Below are 9,166 nucleotides of genomic sequence, written 5' to 3'. Positions count from 1 at the left end.
TTCTCGTGTTATATGAAGGGGTAAATAACACTTCCTTATTTAATTTCTCCACACCATTCATGTTTTTATAGATCTCTAGCATATGCCCCTTTGTTGTCTCTTTTCCAAGCTGAATAGTCCCAGTCTTTTTAATCTCTCCTCATACAGAAGCTGTTCCATACCCTTAATCATTTTTGTTACTCTTCTCTGTACCTTTTCCAATTCTAATCTATCTTTTTTGAGATTGGTGACCAGAACTTCATGCAGTATTCAGAAAGTGGCATACCATGGATTTATATAGTGGCATTATGATATTTTATGTCTTATTATCTATCCTTTTCCTAATGGTTCCTAACATTCTGTAGCTTTTTTGACTGCCACCGCACATTGAGAAAATGTTTTCAGAGAACTATCCACAATGACTCCGAGATGTCTTGCTTGAGTGATAACAGCTAATTTAAACTCTATCATTTTGTATGTATGTACAGTTGGGATTATGTTTTACAATGCGCAATACTTTCCATCTATCAGCATTGAGTTTACTCTGCCATTTTGTTGCTCAGTCACCCAGTTTTGTGAAATCTTTTTGTAACTCTTCACAGTAAGCTTTGGACTTAACTATCTTGAGTAGTTTTGTATCATCTGCAAATTTTGCCACCTCACTGTTTAACCCTTTTTCCAGGTCATTTATGAATATGTTGAACAGCACCCCAGATCTTTGGGGACTCCACTATTTACAGCTATCCACTGTGAAAACTGATCCTTTATTTCTACCCTTTGTTTCCTATCTTTTTTCCAGCTACTGGTCCCTGAGGGGACCTTCTCTCCTATTCCATGGCTGCTTACTTTACTTAAGAGCCTTTGGTGAGAGACCTTGTCAAAGGCTTTCTGAAAGTCCAAGTACACTATATCCACTGGATCAGCCTTGTCCACATGTTTGTTGACCCCTTCAAAGAATTCTAATAGTTTGAGAGTAACAGCCGTGTTAGTCTGTATCCGCAAAAAGAAGAACAGGAGTACTTGTGGCACCTTAGAGACTAACAAATTTATTAGAGCATAAGCTTTCGTGGACTACAGCCCACTTCTTCGGATGCATCCGAAGAAGTGGGCTGTAGTCCACGAAAGCTTATGCTCTAATAAATTTGTTAGTCTCTAAGGTGCCACAAGTACTCCTGTTCTTCTTTCTAATAGTTTGGTGCAGCATGATTTCACTTTACAAAAGCCATTTTGACTCTTCCCCAACATACCATGTTTATCTGTGTGTCTGATAATTCTGTTCTTTACTCTAGTTTCAACCAATTTGACTGGTACTGAAGTTAGGCTTATTGGTCTGTCATTGCCAGAATCTTCTCTAGAACCGTTTTTTAAAAATTGGTGTCACATTAGTTATCCTCCAGTCATCTAGTACAAAGGCTGATTTAAATGATAGGTTACATACCACAGTTAGTAGTTCTGCAATTTCACATTTGCGTTCCCTCAGAACTCTTGAGGCCAAGGCAGCATCTGCTTCAGTATGGGCTGTATAAGTCCACCCTAACCTCCGGGTAATTACTCATGTAGCTAGCTCCAGTACCTGAGCAAGCTAGATAATAAAGCTAGTCCTGTGATTGGAATGTGGTGTAGACATGCCCTATAATATTCTATCAATGTTTTAAAGGCTCAAGCCAACCAAGAACTGAAAGGGGTTGGAAACAAACTTCCATTTCAGCTAAATCATTCCATTATGGTCCATTACAGGTTTTCTTTACACCTTCCTCTGAAATGCCTGAGAATGGTCATTGTTGGAAACAGGATTCTTGCTTCAATGGACCAGGACTCTGATTCAGTGTGACAATTCCTGTGCTGGTAAAGGGCAACCGCGACTATTATTAACCAAATTTCCGGTGTTGTACTCAAGTAAATCCCTTTATGACTGTTCTCAGGTGTATGAAAATAGACTCAGATTACACTTATCTAAATGATCCTCGAAGATAGGTATTCTTCTGGGAAATCAAGTCTGTTAGATCCGATTGCCAGACCTGACTTACTGCTCGAGCTTACAAATTATTGTTCAGCAGCAAAGGAACAGTATTAAAGTACAGTATATGAAATATTTTAAAACCTGTTTATAGGCCAACATATAGCAAGGCTGATCAGCAAGAACAAATGAAAAGAGAATGTAACAATGTTACATTGTTCTAACAAAGTTAATAATAAAACTGTACATTGATTTTTTTTTAATGTCCCTTAGTCTGAAACAGCAATATCTAGGGGGGAAAGGCACAAATGCTCCAGATTGCCGTATCATTCTGCCCTTCTGTCAGTACAATTTGCTCTGGAGCATCCAGGATATATAGACATTGTTCATCTCCCTTTGTGTAATTATGAGTATGTGCATGTGTGTGAATTTGGATTGCATGTGTTGCAATTCTTATCATTAATACGTGGTATTACCATGACACCAATTCAACCATAAATTCCTTTATTAAATCCAAAGGCCAAATGATATTTGTACAGTTGCTCTAAATGTGTCTAAAAAGCCTAAAATATAAGCAGTTACTACATCCATACACTAACCAACTTTCAATAGTATTTAATGGAAATATTTACCAATGTACTAGACTGGGGTGCTCTCATTTGGACAGGCAGGTTCTAGTAATGAACTCTCTAAGAGCTCACCTTCTTATACCCATTAACAAATAAGTGATATCATTGCCAGTTGCTGACTTCAGCTAAGAAACAGTTGAGGGTAGTCTGAGATTGACCCTTTACTTTGGCCTGAAGTAAACAAGGGAGCCCTTTTAGGTCACTAAGTGTGTCACACCTTTGTCAGCTAGAACCAGTTTGTAATGGCTCTTCAAAATTTTAGAGGCCTCTCTTCCCAGAAACCTTCTGTTTCTCATTATCCACATTTCAAGCTTAGCATCCTCCCAAAACTTGCAAGCACACACCTCCTATTTTTCAAGGCCTCAGTGCATTTTCTTAACCAGCTACATTTTATTTAAACTTCAAAAACTTCAAAGCATATTTTTAACCAAGCTAATTTAACTTTTTATATGCCTACAGCATGCTATGCTAAAATTTATGGGCTCAGAAACATTTATTTCCCCTGTTTCCCCCCCCCCCCCCCCCCCGTGAACTCTTGGGTTCACGTATAATGGATCTGAACCAGCTCTGGTGTGGGTTTTGGTTTTGAAAATATAAAAAAAGATGGAGTTTCTGCAATACCATATCCACCCAGGGTTTAGCCCATCTCTGTTTCAAATGAAACAGATTTCAGACTTCTGGATCCAAAGCACCACATATTTTTTGGATTTACAAAACCAAAACTCAGCTGATGAAGCCTTGTAAAACCAAACTCTCATCACCTGTGGCTTATGCCCATCTTTAATTCCAGATTTCTAATGAACTCCTGTTTTCTTTGAAGAATTCTTTCAGGACATACATGATACCAGATTTGTTCATGTTGTCTGCATGTGATTTTCTTATTGTGAATGTATTCAGTCATTTTTGAGGAGGTAGCCAATACTATGATGAGTCTGATGTAAATATGTAGACAAGATCTCTTTAACTATTGGTCTATTCAACTTTTGTTTTTTTTCTGTAGATCATATATAATCACTTGACCATTGTACATCTGATGTCTCCTTCTTATCAGTAGGAGGTTTCTGTTTTCCAGCCAGGAGGGTAGACTAAGCAACTCCCACCATTATTAATGACACTAAATTAGTACAAGCTATTGTCTGACAAAGCTGGGAACCCTAACCTTCACAATACAGATAAGATCTGATTTTAATTTAATATATGGAGATATCCTATCTCCTAGAACTGGAAGGGACCCTGAAAGGTTATCAAGTCCAGCCCCATGCCTTCATTAGCAGGACCAAGTACTGATTTTGCCCCAGATCCCTAAGTGGCCCCCTCAAGGATTGAACTCACAATCCTGGGTTTAGGAGGCCAATGCTCAAACCACTGAGCTATCCCTCCGCATTTTCACAAGTGTTGAGCACCAAAAACTTCCACTGACGTCTGTAGGAGTTGTGGGTTCTCAGCACCTATGAAAAATGGGCTAATGATTCCATTTAGCCAGGAATTTGTAGCCTAAGAGCTAGATCCCCAGTTGGTGTAAATGGGCATAGGTCCATTGACTACACTTTTGTAAATGTAGAAATAATGGTCTCTCACTGTTCCACCAAATCAGTTCTTCGTGTTTTCTTGTTTTTAACCTATGTCCTAGTCCCAGTCCTTCTCAAATGTCCATTGTATTTTATAGTTATCCCACAGGAGTGGAGCAAGGCATAATAAATTAATGTTTGTAAAGCATTCTGGGACTTTCAGCTAGTAGATGCTATATAAATGCAAATTATTGTCTATAATAATAAATTTTATAGTAATGCCAAGAGACTCCCAATCAGAATCAGGCCTCAATGTATTAAAAGATCCACAAACTCCTGTTAAGTCACAGTCCCTGCCCTGAAAAGAAGACAGATGACAGATGTCAAGGAAGGGGTTGGGAAAAGGCCATAATCAAATAAAGGGGAAGGATGGTGTGATGGTTAGGCCACTGACCTAGGACTCAAGAGTTCTAAGTTTAATTCCCTGCTCTGTGTCACACACTTCCTGTGTGACCAAGGGCAAGACACTTAGTCTCTCTGTGCTTTTGTTCCCCATCTGTAAAATGGGGATAATAGCACTTCCCTTCCTCGTGAGAGTGATGCAACAATAAGTATGTTAAAGTTTACAAAGTGCTCAGATATGATGGCAGTTGGGGCCATATAAGTAGATAGATATATAGGATGATTTGTATATACAATTTGCAATATTTTCCTATTAATTGTTGCTAGCAGAGCTGGAAGTATTGTCCATTATTAAGGTTGCCTGACATTTCCCAATGCAGAAGTTTATTTTCAGGTGCTTATAACTTTGCCAGACTTTAAGCATTTGGGCTGAAATTTTCCTTGCTGGGTGTTTGCCTCAGGCTGAAGTTTTGGGAAAATTTCAACCAAAGCAGGTCAGCCATTTTTGAGAATGAAAAAGGCTGGTGAAAAATTGGTTGTTTGACCCCTGTTAAAAAATTCTGGTGTCCTTTTCATTAAAAAGCTCTAGTGCCCCCATGCTGTGGAGCAGGGACTTGAAATTTGGCAGTGTGGTGTCCTTTGTGTCAAGGAGGTGCCTGTTGCCAGTCCTGAGAAAATCTGCCCAAATTTGGCCAAGTTATAAGCCTTTGAAAAATTGCAGTTTTCACATGCTCAGAAGAGACTTCTTAGGGCTTGTGTCAACAAAAATGTACTGCAGGGCAAGCTAGGTTGTAAATCTACACTGCACTAGCTTGACATACACTAACTGCACATGTGGGCCCTGCGGCTGTGTACTAAAAAAGGCCCCTAGCACGCTTTAATCTATTCCCATTTCAAAGTGGCTTGACACTTGGAGCTCTGAGGCATCACTGGAAGGCCAAGTCACCTTAGTGATCATCACCAAATTCCCTGGGTTGCTGAGAATTCACCGATTCACAGAGGGGGAATGGGCCCAGTAGAGCACATTCCTCTCCAGAGCCTGGAATGGAACCCAAGATTCCTGAGTCTCATCATTCCTCTGCTGTCTGCAAATATCTTTGAAATCCACTGGCAAAGTTTCCCATCCCCCTCTACTGCTGTTCCACATAGTAGATGACAGCCTACTACTGCTATTAGTTACTCTGTTAGCCTGAGTGGCAGAGGTCTGTGCAGTGGATTTAAAGGTTCCAACACTATTGATGACCCATGATGGTGTTAATGTGAGGCCACCTGGTGGAATTTCTGTGTTTTTAGTTGGTTTTTTTAAAGACCTATGAAATCACACACAAAAATTATGTTAAAAGAATATTATTAAGGTTGCAAAGTCAAACACTCAAAAGTTAGGATGTTTGCCTTTGCAACCTTCCTTTGGACTCGTGGTATGTGTTCATTGTGATCAGGGAGTGACTGCAGTGCTCAAGAGATACTGGAACACAAATACTGGAAGGTCTGCAAGATACCGTTCTGCCCCCGCCCCCCAAAAAAGTCCCTGAAAGGTGTTCTCAAGCATTCCAGCAGAACATGGGCAGTGATCATAATGCAGTCTTTAATTACATGATCACATGCTATTTTTTCCCCACAGGACTCCGACCTTGTTCAATGCATAGTATGGACTGTGGTCACTGAATTGGTAGTTAATATTTCTTTTTTATCCTCCTCATTCCATGTGTGGGCCCATGTATTATTTAAAGACTGCCTGCTGTAATTAAAGACTGTAGCATACTTAATACACTGAATTAAGACTGCACAGGCAACCTAACTTCTGGCATTTCCTAACTTTTCAGTGCTTGACTTTGCAACTTTAATAATGTTCTTTTAAAATAGGGGTTTTGTTTATTGTTGTGGTCAGGTCAGAGAGTGTGTGTGTGTGTGTATGTATAGTAAATACATAAAGCAAAAACCAAGTATCACCTTGTGCCCCTCCAGCCATTTTTAATTGTCTGATTTCTTATTGGTATTGTGGTAGAGCGGTGGGTCTTAAAAGAGGGATACAAAAAAGGGGTGATAGTGGCCTTATGGATGGTATTCCAAGTCTAAGGTGCGGAAGCTAGAGATGGAAGAGACTTACATTTTTAGGTTGCCTTGCCCATACTCCTGTCGATGTAGGTTTGTCCTTTATGGTATATTCTTCAGTGTTTCCCTTGGTATAAATAACTCACGGAAATTAGTTTACTGGGAGGGTGCAGCATAAGTACAGACCTGACTGTAGGATTAATAAGTTTCCACATTGTTTTTCCACGTTGCACTTGGCCCTGGCAAAATAGAACTTAACACTTTTACAGTGACACCTGTCTTAGGCATCGTCTCAAGGAATGGACACAAATTGGTAGTTTAAAAGAGGCAGGCTTCTCATGAAGAAGAAGCAGAATTGTTCTCGGGATACTTTGGACAGTATCTTCAGACATGAGTGTGCCTCATAAATGTGGTTTCTTGAGCAGGTTTTGCTGTATGGCATTTTTATCTTGAACACCCTTTGCAAACATGAATTAATGCTGAGTTCCAACCCCCCACCGAATTCGGTAAACAAATGGCATTATCCCGAGTTTACACATACAGAAGCCAAGACAAATGGGATAAACTTTCAGCCACAACAATAGCAGAGATAGGATTAAAACTCAGGACTTGCTGATAGTCATTCCTGTGCTCAGACCACTACACCATGCCTTTCTCACCCACCTTTTTCTGGCTCTATATGCTTTAAAAAACATAATGTAATACTGTCATAGTGCATCATCTAAAGATCATTGCATTAAATGGAAAGATTCCAGTGGACTTCCAAAGGCTTTGGATGGGGCCCATAGCAAGCACCATTATAACCAGTTTTAATTTACAATTCTGTAGCTTTGCATCAAAGAGTGTGTTATTACAGAAAACCTTATTTTGAGAGTGCAACATGTTTCTATTTTCAGAATATGCAGGGAACTGAAAATAAAGACCCGTTTGAAGAACTGAACATTCACAGTTGGTCTTTTATGGCAATCAGAAGCACAGTAACAACAGCTGAAGAGATGTGTTTTAATTTTTGCAGAAGCGATAAACACTTGGCGTGGGAGAGGCTTTGTTTGATTTTCGCTCATCTGAGATGGCTTCCTCAATCATTTCTACTTTTTTCAGCTGTATCAATATTTTCTCGCTTGGAAAAGAAATCAAAACCTGAACTTAAACTACCCACCCCCAAACACACACACACACACATATTACTTCAGAGTTTTACTGCATGCTGCTCCCAGAAGTTGATCTTTGCAAGCCGTGTTCTTTTATTGTTTCATTCCTTAATCCTTTCAGGAAATATATTTGTCACAAATATCACACATCATTCTCAACAACTCAGAAAAAGAACCAGGCTTTTATTACACGACTGGGTGTATTACAGGGCATAATAACTAGAGTTGATTGGAAAATTGTAAAATAAAGAAAGAAAGAAATGGAAAGAAATGAGAACTTTTTCTTTTTTTCTAAATTTTTCAGAGACCTCCCAGTTTTTGATTATGAAAAATGGAAACCCTGGTTTTCTGGTTTTTGAAAACTGACAAAATATTCAGGTGTTGTTGTTTTTTTTGAAAACCAAAAATGTTCAGTTTTTTTTGTAAAACAAACAAAAAAGAAAAACATGAAAATGTTGATTGAAATGCAAATTTTTAAGGTGGCCATTTTTCATCTGAACAAAATAGGCTGATAATTTTTTCAGAAAATTTATTTTTGGTAAAAAAAATTCTGGTTAAAAATATCACAGAGAATTCTACAAACAACGAAAGGCCCTTGCCCAGCTCTGACATGAGGTAAAGCAGCCCTTAGTCTTATGTCAACTAGTTATGGTCACTAAAAGGGACCGTATAACAGCTGAGAGTTGATGAAGCTCCTGTCCCTTCTAAAGCTGGATGTGGACTATTTCCCCATCAGAATATTCAGTTTCACTGAAATTGAAGAGTTTCACGGGGACATGTCAATTTTGGTGACATTTTTCAACAGGAAAAAGGGAGAATGTTGCCTTTCAACAGCATTGTTTTGATTCATGTTGGTTTGACTTTTATATCACGTTGAAACATTAATTTAAATCCTATATATTTTATATATACGATTAAGTATATTTGTAATGGGGCATCTGCTCCATACAGAGTTGAATGGGGTTAAGGTGGCCAAACAGGGCAATGAACTGCACCAGGTGCACCTGGAGGAGCCAGAGAGTATGCCACTAATTAGAAGTAGGCTCTTCTGGGCAGGAAGAGGTGGAGCCAGTAAAGCCCAGGAGCAGTGAGAAACAAGGAGTGTGTAGGAAGGCAGGCTGTAGTTACTCCCTGAGGGGAGGAAATTGGGAGGCTGGCAAGCCCAGAGAGGGAGGAAGCCAAATAAATAAGAAGAAACCCAGAGAAACAGCAGCAAAGGGGTCAAACTGTGTAGAGACCATAGCTGCTTGTTATAGGGTCCCTGGGCTGCAACCCAGTGTAGAGGGTACGTCAGGGTTCCCCTGCCAGCCACTTGGAAATGGCAAGGGCATTGGAGATGCCAGCCAGCCAGTGGGTCTGGAAGGACTTTAAATTCTCTGGAAGGAGAGGACCTTAGTGACCTGTCTGGAGTGCCAAGCCATGAAGGGCAGACTGCAGATCTGAGAGTAAGCAGGGCTGCAGAGTGAGACAGGGTGGGGGAAGACACCA

This window comes from Chrysemys picta, chromosome 3 (genome assembly GCF_011386835.1).
Source record: "Chrysemys picta bellii isolate R12L10 chromosome 3, ASM1138683v2, whole genome shotgun sequence".
Lineage (NCBI taxonomy): Eukaryota > Metazoa > Chordata > Testudines > Emydidae > Chrysemys > Chrysemys picta.
Note: the sequence above shows the minus strand (reverse complement) of the source record.